General features: G+C 42.6%; 1 protein-coding gene across 16 annotated transcripts in view; it reads right to left on the reverse strand.

Moving 5' to 3' along the window:
* EPS8 (EGFR pathway substrate 8, signaling adaptor) overlaps positions 1-14,703 on the reverse strand; it is a 199,669-nt gene extending 184,966 nt beyond the window's left edge. For 5 of the 16 annotated variants that reach the window (XM_024101989.3, XM_024101991.3, XM_065567536.1 and 2 more), the window contains exon 1: positions 14,079-14,427. The gene's annotated coding sequence lies outside the window, so the exon portion shown is untranslated. Of the gene's footprint in view, positions 1-10,955; positions 11,083-12,117; positions 12,420-14,078; positions 14,429-14,496 lie in introns of those variants that run through there. The other 11 variants (XM_065567446.1, XM_065567453.1, XM_065567457.1 and 8 more) reach the window with 7 other exon arrangements.
* Positions 14,704-15,630: the final 927 nt, after the last annotated feature.

Raw genomic sequence — 15,630 nt, forward strand, 5'->3', positions numbered from 1 at the left:
TTTTCACACTGGATGGCTATGACATTTCAGGGTGCAATCCAGACATTGAGGGGGTTGTGTCACCCCTGCCCTGCAACCTTGGGTGCCTTACACTGCCTTGCTGCTGTAGCTGCCACCTGGGTCATTCACAAACAGCCTTCCAGCATGCCAGTCACACCCCGAGTGTCTGTGTATAACTGCAGCCTGCCAGCAGCACTCCAGTCACACTTCGGATTCCACCAGCCTTGGTTACCACATGCAGGGTGACCCCAACATACTCCCTATCCTGGATTTTCCGCAAAAAATGTGTATTCTGTATTGCATTACCAGCTCTCAGATAATAACGGTCCATTATCCCTATAAGGGAACAATATACAACAACTTGCCATCCTAAATGGACTTACCCACACAGTTCACAACACTGGATTAATTTTGATTAAAGAACAAAAAAAGGTTTATTTAACTACAAAGATGTAGATTTTAAATGAGTACAAGTAATAATACATTAAAGTCAGAAATGGTTACAAGATAAAACACTTCCTAGTACTAAAACTTTACAAGCTAGGCTTTGTCCAAGGTAAAATTCTTACCACATGCTTCCAACAGCCATAGTGACCAATCTTCAAATCACTCCTAAAGTCATAGAGCTGGATTCTTTTGTCTTCTTAGGTTCAAGAGAGACGGATAGGAGCAACAACTTGGGGTGTTTTTGCCCCTCACTTTTATGGTTCAGTCCCCCTTTGAAATGCATCTTCCAGAGGGTGGCTCCCTAGATAAAGTTCTTTCCAGCTGAGAGCAAGGAGACATCATGTCTAGTGGGGGGGGTTGCTAAATTGTTTGCTTAAGCTGCAGATCTGTTTGTTCCTGCTCCCTTTCCTTGCCCAAGAATGGCCACTTGATAGGTAATGGCCCAACTTTGATGATACCTGGCCAAGTATCAGCTTGTCCTTTTTCTTTGAAAAACAGGTTTATCTACTCCCCCGACCTGTCTGGCAAACACACTTCAGTCATGATTTCAGCTCATGTTCAGAACTTCACTTATAATGTTGTTACATACGTGTTACCATGATATTATTGTCCACAGAGTTATTAGTTTTCAAATAATACCTTCCAAGGCATATTCTGCACAAAGATTACTAACAAGTGTAAGGTATGAATACAGGGGTGTATTCTGTCACAATGGCATAGCCCACATCCCAGTTAATACTGTGCATTGCTGATATTGTATATGCTCCAAAAAAGGATTTTTTAATATTGCAATTGTGGAGTTCTAGAACTTTTGAAGCCAGTTAGGTAATTCACAATGATTAGGTAACAGAGGACAGCTTTGCTCATCTCCCCTGTCCTCAGTATAGACTTGACCAGCACTTTTACTACCATCCTGAATGCCTCTGTTGTTTCTCTGTGATGGGGGCACTAGATTCAGTGTACTAGGATGATGTCAGAGCATGCAGAAAGAGCGCTACGTTGCATGAAAAAGACACCAACTTGATAGAAAGAGAAAATATCTATCCCAACTGCTACAAGACCAATGGGATGGGCTATCTATCTTGTTCAATATTTGTAAGGCTCATTTCCCGAATGAAGCAATGGCAAGGCAGAAACTCTTAGGAGTCTAATAACCAGGAAAGCCAGTCAACACAGAACAAGTATAATGCTGCCATTAGCATTGGAACTTTCATTGCGGCAATTAGGATGAACCAGCTGCTAGTAAAAATAATAATACTTCACATTTATGTAGTGCTTTACATCTTCAAAAGGCTGTACAAACATTTGCTTAAATAATCACCACAAAACTGCTGAGATGGAGGTACTACCTGTTTCACTTCCGCCTCTGTTTTCCCATTTGTAAAACATCTGTTACCAAGGCCAATGACTTCATTTATACTGTAAGCTCTTTGGGGCTGGGACCATCTTTGTGTTCTGTGTTTGTAGAGCACTAGCACAATGGGGACCTGGTCCAGGACTGTAGGTCATAGGTCCTAACAACAACATGGATAATAAGAACATCCAGAGTTACAAAACCTCAAGAGTTTAATAGGTGCATTAGCGCCTCCCTCTGACCAATAGGGATTAAATATAAGATTTCCCAATGAGCAGGTTATTCCATAACTGCCTACTGCTCTGAAGATTCTGGCACTGTCAGAGACAAGATACTGGACTATAGAGACCAGCATGTCAAGTCCTACTTGCAGGAGAATTGAGCACCTCTGAAAACTCTGGCTATAAAAGACTTGCACCAGACCACAAAGTGTGTCAATCTCCCCAGGAGCAACTTGCTCCCAGTTTCTTGTTCAGATACCACCACTCGGTACTGAAGGAGCAGATGAAAACATCCCTCCTAACTCCCAGACCATTCTTTATCCCTAGACACAGAGAGAGGAAGAGATAAAAATTACACCAATAGTGTGAGAACATAGGAAGGATTGTGGATCTGTAAATAATGATACAAGTAGAGGAGAGGAATTAGGAGCACAGATAAAAAAGGTCCATTGTGGCAAGATTAAGCTAGAGCTGATGATGGGACATCCAAGAGGAGAAAAAAGTGTAAAATTACATAACTAAGCTAGTAGGCCCCAAATTCTGCCTTTGGATGAACGTATAAAACTGCAGTTAAGGCCAATGGAATGCTTGCACTAATTTGTGAAGCTGCAAATTATTTTAGAGGCACATAAATATATGACTGACTTCTCCATTTATTAAAAGGCCAGGAGATCATCAAGCTCTCTTCAAATACACCTTGATATGAAAAAAACAAACAAACCCAAAGCCACGGTATGACTAGATTTCACAGCAAGAACTCAATTTATCATCATCATTCATAACACTACAAAACTACACTGGGTAGCTGGAAAAACAAGATGAACATTCCACTGTAGTACAAAGGTTTCTAATACATAAACCATACGTAATACAGTCATTAATCTGAATCCAGATCTTTCCCATATCAGATGTCACTTAGGGCATGCACCAGGCTCCACCAGTCCGGTCTAATCTGGGCCACTCATAGAGGACATGCAAAGTTGTTATATTTCATAACTTTTCCCTCTCTGTAATGTTCAACAGAGGGATTCTTTCAGCTGGCTCCTTGTGTGTGTTCCTTGGCTGCCCAATAGCACGCCTGCCATAGCAGATATTCTGGCTTCACACGTCCCCAATATTTCCATCTTCTTTTCTGGATAACTTTAGAGATTAGAGTTGCTAAACTCTCCAATGAATCTCAGCTCTTGTAAATTCAAACCATTGAATGCCTACTTTTTCTACATTTGCACCAAAATATTCATGAAATAAATTGTGATTTTCCAAGGGGCTTGAAGGAGTGAGGCACCTAACTCCCTCAAGTGTCTTTGAAAATCCCAGCCTATACATTAGACAAAGCACAACACACTCACTCAAGAATAATTAGGCCAGATTCAATTTTAAGACGACTGCTCTGGAAAGTGTCCGAGATTTGGCTGTAAGGATGAAGTAAGGATGAAGGCATCCCAAGAGCACCGCCAAAAGCAAGCAGAACCAGTGCTTATTTTGTAATGAAAGGGGTGCCAGGGCTCAAGCAGTTACATTCCGGGCCTCAAGCAACTTTTTTACAATCATAACTGATGCAGCAAACCCAGAGGTGCCTTCAGCCTTGGCACAAATCAAACACTGAGCAGAACTCACTGTGATAGGGAGAGAAAGAGAGGAGGCAAAACTCTAGAACAAGATGTCAAGAGTCTGACTCCACTAGCAAAAAAAAAAAAAAAGTTCTGAACATTTGTGAGATGAGCACTGCAGAAGGCTGGAATAATACTAGTTCTCTCTTCCACAGAGGGAAGAAAGAACAAACCCTTTAACCAGAGTTCATATATTTCAGGCAGAAGTCACCAGCGCACTACGCAAATGAGTCACAGTAATGTGGAATTTCAAACAGCCAAGGTGAAAACATTGCTAAAACACGCTTCGCGATCTTGTTAAATCACACTGTATAGCTGCAAGTGTTAAGAGAATAAATATGCTTGTTCAGTCTCATGAGATTTTTCCTTTTTAGCTCAGACTTTGTAAAACTGCAGCAGGTGTAAATTAAACACTTTACTTGCCCAGTGTTTTTGGACCTGTCAGTAACCAACAGATGAAAAGGTAGTGCTAACATGTGACTTTGATTTTCTCAACTGCTCAAGCCAGCATTTTAGTGTCTTAAGGAAATTAATAGCAGCAAGCCCAGTCAAGGTAAAGCAGCTTTATTCTACAGAGCTCTAAAGTATAACAACCTTCTAATTAAAACTAAATTAATGCCTATGTTGTCAGATGGTGTGTATTTCTGGGAACCATTGAGGAAGCAACATATATTCAGTAGGCACCATCATGTCTTTACTTGTCTCTCCAAAGTGCCTAACACAATCTTAGGCATTCAAAATTATAGATAAATCATCATTATCTCTAGACACTGTGAATGAGCCAAATATGATCTCTAGCTACACTTAGAAGACACTACATTAATTGCTACTCCTCCAATTGGGTTTGGGGGACAGAATATTAAGGAGCCTTTCAATAAAAAAAGCCTTGTAAAGGTTTTCATTGTGCCTGTCGCCACCTATTTGGCAATTCTGTCAATACAAAAAAATTAAAACTACTGTTTTCATTTGTTTGATTTTAGTATTAATGTCAGTACTATCAAAAGAGAAACTACAAAATGACATCAGAGGGTTCCTCATTCAATCTCTCTTGAAGGATTTTCCAATCAAGTTTGGTCAGTTTGCAAAGTGAAAGATGTTTTTGCAGTCAGCCCTGCAAACTCCACCCAGGCTCTTAGAAGCCACGCTGCTTTTGTGTCCCCTACAGCAGTCAAAAGATTCCGAAGTGGGCCAGGAAATCAGCATAAACTCCCTCTCACTTCCAGCAAGTGAGAAGGAAAAGTATCTTCCTTACACACCTGGGAGCGAGGCCAATACAGAAGATGAAGCAAGGTCAAGGAACAATACCTTAGACGGAAGCCCACCATCTTGCCTCTTCCCATTAGAGAGAATAGGGTCCAGATCCTCTTGGAAAATTAGGCATCTCACCCCCATAGATTTCAATGAAAGTTAGGAGCCTCAGTATGTTTCAGAGGATCTGGGACTAGGTGCGTAGGGTTGCCTGTAGGCTTCACTTGTAGAGTTTTCCCTCGTCTTTCATATTACCTTCTGGCTGGTAGGTTAACTAGTCAATGTGTGGTATTTTTTGAAGCCCTGGACTAATTAAATTCCATGTTTGCATGTTATAGTTTGATTTTGAAGTGTTTATAAGATAAAACCTCTATCAAACGTTAACACACCCATTAATATCATCCCTTTAAAAAAAAAAAAAAAAGGAGGATAGATCTACACAAGGGCTGGTTTAACACACTGGAGTATTAACATAATTTGGAAGCAGACTGATTTTCCAGTGTTGTGGCAAACATTTTACCATTCACAGCAAGTCCTATCATCACTCTCCAGAGATATCAGTTTCAAAATGCTGGGGGCGAGGGGGAAGAAGAGGGGGGAACAGCTTTTCGATATTTCATTGAAATACAACAACCCAACATATTTGAAGTGTCACGGGACACAAGATCATAGAATCATAGGACTGGAAAGGACTTCGAGAGGTCATCTAGTCCAGTCCCTTGCACTCATGTCAGGACTAAGTATTATCTGACCATCCCTGACAGGTGTTTGTCTAACCTGCTCTTAAAAATCTCCAATGATGGAGATTTCACAACCTCCCATAGCAATTTATTTAGTGCTTAACCACCCTGACAGGAAGTTTTTCCTAATGTCCAACCTTAACCTCCCTTGCTGCAATTTAAGCCTGTTGCTTCTTGTCCTATCCTCAGAGGTTAAGAAGAACAATTCTTCTCCCTCCTCCTTGTAACAACCTTTTATGTACTTGAAGACTTATGTCCCCTCTCGGTCTACTCTTTTCCAGACTAAACAAATCCAATTTTTTCAGTCTTCCCTCATAGTTCATGTTTTCTAGATCTTTAATCATTTTTGTTCTTCTCTACACTCTCCAATTTGTCCACATTTTTCCTGAAATGTGGCATGCAGAATTGGACACAATACTCCAGCTGAAGCCTAATCAGTGGGGAGTAGAGCAGAAGAATTACTTCTCATGTCTAGCTTACAACATTCCTGCTAATAGATCCCAGAATGATGTTCGCTTTTTTTTTTTTTTTTGGCAAGTGTTACCCTGCTGACTCATATTTAGCTTGTGGTCCACTATGACCCCCAGGTCCTTTTCCGCAGTACTCCTTCCTAGGCAGTCTTTTCCCATTTTGTATGTGTGCAGCTGATTGTTCCTCCCTAAATGGAGTGCTTTGCATTTGTCCTTATTGAATTTCATCCTATTTACTTCAGAACATTTCAAATTTTAATCCTACCCTCCAAAGCACTTGAAACCCCTCCCAACTTGGTATCTTCCGCAAACTTTATAGGTATACCCTCTATGCCATTATCAAAATCATTGCTGAAGATATTGAACAGAACCGGATCCAGAACTGATCCCTCTGGGACCCCACACATTATGCCCTTCCAGCATGACTGTGAACCACTGATTACTCTCTGGGAACGGTTTTTCAACCAGCTGACTGGTCTGTAATTCCCCACATTGTACTTATTTCCCTTTTTATAGATGAGCACTATATTTGCCCTTTTCCAGTCTTCTGGAATGTCTCCCATCTTCCATGACTTTTCAAAGATAATCGCTAATGGCTCAGATATCTTCTCAGTCAGCTCCTTGAGTATTCTAGGATGCATTTCATCAGGCTCAGGTGACTTTAAGACATCTAGTTTGTCTAAGTAATTTTTAACTTGTTCTTTTCCTATTTTACCCTCTGATCCTACCTCATTTTCACTAGCATTCACTATGTTAGACGTCCAATCACCACCAACCTTCTTGGTGAAAATTGAAACAAAGAAGTCATTAAGCACCTCTGCCATTTCCACATTTTCTTTTATTATTCTCCCCCCACCCCCATTGAGTAACGGGCCTACCCTGTCCTTGGTCTTCCTCTTGCTTCTAATGAATCTGTAGAATGTTTTCTTGTTACTCTTTATGTCTCTAGCTAGTTTGATCTCGTTTTGTGTCTTGGCCTTTCTAATTTTGTCCCTACATACTTGTGTTATTTGTTTATATTCATCCGTTTTAATTTGACCTAGTTTCCACTTTTTGTAAGCCTCTTTTTTGAGTTTTAGATCATTGAAGATCTCCTGGTTAAGCCAAGGTGGTCTCTTACCATACTTCCTATATTTCCTACACCATGGGATAGTTTGCTCTTGTGCTCTTAATAATGTCTCTCTGAAAAACTGCCAAGTGTCTTCAATTGTTTTTCCCTTTAGACTTGCTTCCCATGGGATCTTACCTACCAACTCCTTGAGTTTGATAACGTCTGCCTTCTTGAAATCCATTGTCTTTATTGTGCTGTTCTCCCTCCTATCATTCCTTAGAATCATGAACTCTACCCTTTCATGGTCACTTTCACCCAAGCTGCCTTCCACTTTCAAATCCTCAACCAGTTCCACCCTATTTGTCAAAATAAAATCTAGAACAGCCTTTCCCCTAGTAGCTTTCTCCAACTTCTGAAATAAAATTGTCTACAATACATTCCAAGAACTTTTTGGCTAATCTGTGCCCCGCTGTGTTATTTTTCCAACAGATGCCTGAGTAGTTGAAGTCCCCCATCACCACCAAGTCCTGTGCTTTGGATGATTTTGTTAGTTGTTTAAAAAAAAAAGCCTCATCCACCTCTTCTTCCTGGTTAGGTGGTCTGTAGTAGATCCCTACCATGGCACGACCCTTGTTTTTAACCCTTTTTAGCCTTACCTGGAGACTTTTAATAAATCTCCTATTTCCATCTCAACCTCAGTCCAAGTGTATACATTTTTAAAATATAAGGCAACACCTCCTCCCCTTTTTCCCTGCCTGTCCTCCCTGAGCAAGCTGTACCCTTCTATACCAATATTCCAGTCATGCTTATTATCCCACCAAATCTCTGTGATTCCAACTATGTCATCATTGTGTTTATTTACTAGCATTTTGAGTTCTTCCTGCTTATTCCCCATACTTCTTGCATTAGTATACAGACATCCAAGATACTGATTTGATTCCCCCTCCCCCCCCCACCCGTTCTGTCTTGTCTCTCCTTTATCTCTGCTATAACAGTCCATGCTCCCCCCAAATTCTGACCCTTCTCCCAGGTCTCCATGTTTGTGACTCACCTGCCCCCCTCAAACCTAGTTTAAAGCCCTCCTCACTAGGTAGCCAGTCTGTATCCAAATACAAGACTTGTTATGAATTATCAAAGATTTGCACTCTACTGGAAAATATGGCAATTTCCCAATTGTGTTACTGATGAAGAGGCTGGTCTGAGTGGAGCTCTGAGACCAGATACAGACAGAATGTTTACCTTTTTAAAAAGGAGGGTCACAGATAAAGTATCAAAACTACATTGCACAAAATCCTTAGAAGTGGCTAAATGGAGATACTGTTTAATATGCTACACAGAAGTTAGAAGACTGATCAGCAGTACTTTTTTCCAGCTGAAGGTTTCTACCATTTTCACTTTTAGCAGGCTAAACATTTGGATATACATATTGCAAGAAAACGATGGAGGTAATCAAGACAAAACAAGATGATTTGCAATCAGCTATTTCCAATTTAGGCCCTGATCCCGCAAAGATTCATGGCATATGTAATTTTACTCATGTGTGTAGCCCAACTGAAAAATAGAAGTCTGAAATGTTTGACCGATTACAGTTGCATATAACACCCAAGGCCCCAATCTTGCAAACACATACACATGTGCTTGTGTCGGTTCTCAGGGTACCCAGGACTGAGAGTCACCTTGTTACCCCCCTCTGCCTCCACTGAGAGGTAGACTTGCTTGTGCTTAACTGGGTGTCAGCTCCCTGATATCACCAGCCTGTTAGCCACCCAAGCACTCTCCTCTGGGCAGTGCTAGTCCTTACCTTGCTTTGCAGGTTAGCAATAGGTGGACCCTAGTCCCCAAGCCCCTTTGAAGAGCTCCCCTGTAGCTCCAGCTGAACCACTGAACACTCACAGAAATACCAGGTCTGCTGTTCCCAGAGGGACAGTATGCACACCCGCTCATATGGTTCAGCTCAGGATCAGCACCTTGCTTAATACCACAGCACTACCACATATTTATAGTGAAAACAACAATAAGCTTCTTATCAAAAACTCAAGATTCAAGGGATAGTGAGTAAGCTAATTGGAAACAAAAAGTTACATATAAAATAAAATCATAACACGCTTTCTAGAGACCAAACTTAGCTTTACTTCACCCCCAGGGTCCCCTGCAGCATTTCAACCAAGGTTGCTTGAGATCCCATTTTCATGAATGTAAACACACCGCCCTTTTATTTCCCAGTTGCAACATGATGTGGTATCTTTGTTCACTGAATACAGTTCAGTAAAACTTTGAAGTGTATAACAAGAGAAGGTTCTCTTCCATTGCTGTGTTTCTCTAGCTCTTAGTTCCTTTTTGGGATTTTTACATTCAGCTTAGATCGGTGATGGGAGACCCATTGTGAATGAGACAATACTTAATTTACATCTCAACAGGGAGACAGGTGAATAAACATCCCTCAGCTGATAGAAAACCTGTTTGTCAAGCTTGCTTTGATACAGACTTTAAAACATATTTTCAGGATAAATACATTACTCCCTACAGTATTGTCTGTACATACATTTCACGATGATATTAATGATGAGTGTGACCCCGCTTTCATTTAAGACCTTACATGACCTCTTTGGTGAACCAGAACGTACATACCAGAATCAGGACATTCTGTAACCCTCTTGCCAGTTGGCCTCACAGTGCTTAACTTTAAGCACGTGAGCAGTTCCGTTGCAATTTATGACATTTTGTATGTGCATTAGACTTTGAGGGAATTCGGGTCTCAGATCAAAATGGAGATGAGCTCAAAGTTCAAGCTGACAAGATCTATTTTAACTGACTAGTTTCTGACACAGCACCCTTTGAATTATATATCCTGGATTTAAATAAAAAAAAATAGGAGGGGAGTAGGGTTTTTCTGCTTCCACATTAATGTTAATTGAGATCTTTTCAACAAGGAAGAGAATTACTAATTTTACAGGGGAACAGCAAAACTGACTCTTCACAAAGGTATCAAATGTACAAACATATTTTCTCTAACCTTTCAGTGAGAGCAACCAAAGGTCTTAATCTTGCAAACACTTGCACAAACGCTCAATTTTATGCACACCAGCAGTCCTACTGATTTAAGCAAAACCACTCACTTGCTTAAGTTTAATAAGTGTATACGTCTGCAGGATCAGAAACGTAGCTATTGCTCATAACTATAGCAAGTACAAGATTTTCAAACAAAAAGGTGATTTTCAAGTGACAGTGACCATTTAACTAGAGACTGCGATAGGGAAAACAATGAAAAGGTAAAAGCTCCAAGAAGGTTAAAGCCATTGATAACTGCAACACACATTAATAAAGACAGATCAAAAAGATGGCTAAAAGCCATGTAGTTGCAAACCATTGCATAGCATACTTGGAAAACCAACTCAGAGCCAGGATGTTTGAAAACTTTGGATCTCAGTGGCATAGACACACAAAATTGGTTTTATGGAAAATTCTGTACCAAAGAAAATATAAAAAACAAGCCTTGCCATATGAAAGTGGTCTATCCCAGCCACTATAGGAAAATCAATACACACAGCAGTGTAAAGCATCACTGGAACTTTTTCTAATCGGAGGATTGAGACAGCATCATTCAAAGGTGTTAAATCACTTTTCTTGCTGGCTACCAGCCACTCAGGTTAAAGAGAGGAGATTCTGTAATATTCAAAGAAAAACCTTGGAGGACCAAGGATACAAGGCCTCCTAGTTTACTGGATGGCACAGTACTTGAGAGAAGGATGATAGAGAAGCGAATACTAGTCACTGAAATGAAAGTCAGCAAGCATTCTATAACTGCAGTCCTTACCATGTGTGCCTTCTAGTTTTCTATTATTCCATTACAGTTGCAAAGGGAGAAGTTCTGATATATTTAGGCTCTGGAGCAGGGCTGGCTCTGGCTTTTTTGCTGCCCTAGGCAAAAAAGCCACCCGCCGCCCCCCTCCAGCATGGCAGAGGAGGGCGGCGAGCCCGGCCGGGGCTCTCCGCTCCCCCCAACCGGCCGGAGCGCCGGGGGGAGGGCGGCGAGCCCGGCTGGGGCTCTCCGCTCCCCCCGACCGGCCGGAGCGCCGGGGGGAGGGCGGCGAGCCCGGCCGGGGCTCTCCGCTCCCCCCGACCGGCCGGAGCGCCGGGGGGAGGGCAGCGAGCCCGGCCGGGGCCCCGCTCTCGGCCCGGAGTGCCCCGCCGCACTGCCCCCCTCCAGGCGCCGCCCCAAGCACATGCTTGGTGGGCTGGTGCCTGGAGCCAGCCCTGCTCTGCAGGCACCAATTATTTAACGTTATGTGTTTAACTTTCACCCACTGGGGAAAAAAATGCTGCAGTTAACAGAAGTGATTTTACATGGCTGGGATGATTTAGTTGGGGATCGGTACTGCTTCAAGCAGGGGGTTCGACTGGATGACCTCCTGAGGTCCCTTCCAACCCTGATATTCTATGATACGTTTCCAACTGGAATGAAAATCATATTTCATGTGTGAAGTTAACATCTGACTGAAAAAAATTACTTGTATGGCAAAAAAAATACTCCCATTTTTAATCTCTGCATCATTAGAATAACTGTTCATTCTGTATAATAAATTATGTATGTCCTGGTAACTCTCAATCACAGTGTATTCCTTCTAATTGGACATTTATTTGTATTTACTTCTTCCCAATTGCATCTGTCAGATACAACATTCAAAAAGTTTTAGATCAAAGACCATGAAGAATCAGATACAAAAACTTCACAGTATATACATACATACACATATACATACACACCTATAATGTAATCCTAGAGGGTTTCATAACTTGTTGTACAATAAAAATAATGTTCAAAGACAATTGTGTTAATAGAGTCCATGCCAGTAAAATAAAAATATACAAAAAAGAAAAAAGCAGAAGTATCATGTTACCCTGACTAAAGATACAAATCTGCCAACAACACTTATTCACTAGCCGTGTACAAGACAGTCACTGTACAAAGAATATACCTCGCAATTAGCTCCATGATGTCCTTTAGACCAAACCTGGTCATTGTCGATACAAAAGTTTTACTAACAGCGTGGACACCAAGAAAGAATGCAGAGCCCCTTCCTTATGTCACATAAACCTTTAAAAAAAAAATCTCAGGTCCCCTACTGGTCATTAAAAACTAAGCTGAGAATGCCAAATTCGTCTCGCATATGGCCTAGTGCAGCAGTAGTCAAACAATCGTCCGTGAAGCACTTGCCCGGGTGTTCCATGGAGAGGTGCTTGGGCATATGGCGCTTACTCTCCTCGTTTCCAGCTGCTAAGTACACAAATGTTTGGCTAACATTACCTTCCCACATAAGCAGTTTTGGTTGCTGACATAGGATGTCGTGCAAGGGCAAATGGAAAGAGGAGAAGAGCCACATGATCAGAAATGGGAGGGGAGATGTCTAAGAGACACCCTGTTAAGATGTGGCCTATGCTACAGAAAAAAGTCAGAAAACCCCCTACTGAGCATACATCTGAACACAGGTTTCATCACATAGCTCCTCCTCCGTACTTCATTTTAAATGAAAATTCCACTATTATTTATATATATGCAATCCCATTGAGGTCAATGGGGTTTTATGGCTGCAGTTCACAGCAAAAGGTGTTCATCTTTATTCATATTTCATCTGTTCTACCATGATATTAAAACTGAAGAAAGGGAGGAGAACAACAAAGTAGTAGTAGTAGGAACATCTGTCCCTCTAGCTATTTTTATGGTTGCTACTAACCAGTTTTAAACCAGGCTTTATTCCCAGCTGTGGAATTGCTTTTTGGGTGCTCACTCCCAATACAAAAATATTTATCCCCCTGGGAAATCATGGTGTACGTAGTCCTGCTGGGGATCCCTTAAGACAGACCATGAGACCACTACTGGTGTTAGAGCCTAGAACAAGCTGGGGGGGGGGGGGGAGGGTGTGTGCCAAGGAAAGATAGCAAAGAGGAGGGAAAGGGTTGAAGAGAGAAGATCAAAGACAACAGAGGAGTAAAACGGAGTGGGACAGACAAAGGTATCCCACCCAAAAAAACTGCATTGTTAGTCACAGACAAGAAGAGCTGCCTTCAGAAAAGCCAGAAAGTGATACTATAATGAGGAAGATCCAAATCACCTGCTAAAAGGGAGGAGGGGCACAGAGAAAATAGACAGGTTTCAGAGTAGCAGCCGTGTTAGTCTGTATCCGCAAAAAGAAGAACAGGAGTACTTGTGGCACCTTAGAGACTAACAAATTTATTAGAGCATAAGCTTTCGTGGACTACAGCCCACTTCTTCGGATGCACACTAGTCTTACACTGTTAGCCCCTCTTGCCCAACCCCCCTAATTAGGGCATCGTCCTATATTGACAAATTGATAACATGAGCCAGGTCACCTTACCTAAAGGGGTGGAAAGTCATTAACAACACACAGGTACCAGTACTGCAAACAGCCTCAACTCCAGGGGGACAATAAAATCAGCTACAAACCTCCCGTGATGGAAGCCCAGCTGACAAGATCAGAGAGCAGGTGTGGCAGCTACCGCTGAAGTTACCAGGAAAAATTAGAGACACATCAGCAGCGTTTGTCTCCCCAACACCCTGACAAAGTGGGGGGGGGGAGGAACCCAGAAAAAGAAACACCCTCTCACTCTACTTGTATAGCATAGGTCTGAAATACGCTGGGGAAGGAGTCACCTGGCAGGTTCTGAAGGAGTTAAAACACACACAAGGCTCCCAGCCTGAGGGCTTCCAGTCTCTACCCCCCACACCAGTTGAAAGAGGGGAAGGGAGGGTGGCAGTGGACATTGCAATTCGCCATATTACAAAACAAGCACACATACAAAAACAAACACACACAATTTGTGGGGTCGGGGGAGTTAAAGGAGAACAAAAGGGGACCCAATCAGCTGGGAACATCCCAGCCCACCACAGTCCCTGCTGCTGCCTTTGGGAGCCTCTTACCTTTGGAGGGGTTGTTTTCCTTCCTTGCAGGCAGCAGCTGATGTGCCGCCACCAGGCTTCCCTTGCACCGGGGGCGAGCTGGAGGGGAGGGCGGCAGGGAAATCCCCCCAGCCCTAGGCGCGAGGTGGCCAAGGAGTGTCCCCCCGCCAGGAGGGCTCTCTCCGGCGCATAGATAACCAGCCTCGGGGAAGGAGGCACCCAGGTTACGCTGCTCCCCCTGTTCTGGCTTGCTGCTGCTGCTGCTCGTGGAACAAAGTGCAGCAGCAGCAGCGAGGGGAGGACGCAGCAGGCAGCTCAGGGTTCCAAAGCGCCCGCCTCTGCCGCTTGCCGCTGCGCTCAGGCTTTCCGCAGGCCAGAGCGCCCCCTGCTGGCCATATTCTTCCCCGCATCGGGTGAGCTGAGCCGCGTTCTCACTAACCTGGTGTTCAGACCCGCTCGATCCTGATAGCTTTTACCTCCCTGGTGTGTGTGTGTGTGTAGTAGGGGAGGTGAAATCACCGCCCTGACCTTATTGCCTGTTCCCGTCAAAGCAGCTGAGTACAGTATGTGACTCCGGATTTTGTTGAAGGCTAATTAGACGCGCTGTACTTTTTGAATGAAAAATCAATACAGAAGTAATCGGGAAGGGCGTTCAAACCAGCATTCAAACCAAATCCATACATTTGGAGTAGCTGGGAGCGGGGGAGGAGATTGGAATCCAGCCCCTCATCTTGTTCTGAAATTTGCACTTTTTTTACCCCGTACCGGTAACATGCGAAACCAAGACCTTTATCCTAGAAACACTTGTACACTTAAGCACAGAAGCCAACCCACTGAACTCAGTGAGAATCACACATGTGTGATATTACATGCAGATTCTGTGTTTGCAGGATTGGTCAGAACAGCCTCAAAAATTATGGTGTTCAAAATGCTGACGCCGATCTGAAGCTGTGCTTCGTTTTTCCTGCCCATCTCTAAGCTCCATAACTCTCAGCTAAAAAAGTAATAGTCTCCTCTCCCTCTTTTCCTCTGTGTGATTTGCATGATTGTTTGCTAAACACAGGGCTGTCTCCCAGGTTATGACAACATGAATAAGAGCAATTACAAACAAACAAAACCCTTCATCATAAAAGCAGATATTGTAAAAAAAAAAAACTGCCTTCAAATTAATCTAGTATGAGGATGGAGTCTGCCATCCCAAGTGGAGAATTCAAATGAAGTTTTTCAGCTGGTTTATTTTATAGTGGTTCCATCTGGAACTACATAGCCCCTAATTCTGCAAACACTTATGCATGTGATTCACTCTACACATATGGGCACTAGTGCTCACATAAGTCCCCATCCTGCAAAGAGTCTCCTTTAGCCAAATCTCATTACAAGTCTTGTATTACAAGTCACATGATTTGGGGGAGGGGTCTTTTAGCTCCCAAGGCATGGAGTCATGTTATTACCTGAGAATCTCAATTTTCCTTTTTTAGCCCTCATGGCTAGCATATAGAAAACATTAGCCCTTGTGAGTGCACAGAGAAGGTTGTAAACATAAATCCATTCATGAAAGTTTCCTGCACAAAAG

This window comes from Chrysemys picta, chromosome 1, assembly GCF_011386835.1.
Source record: "Chrysemys picta bellii isolate R12L10 chromosome 1, ASM1138683v2, whole genome shotgun sequence".
Taxonomy (NCBI): domain Eukaryota; kingdom Metazoa; phylum Chordata; order Testudines; family Emydidae; genus Chrysemys; species Chrysemys picta.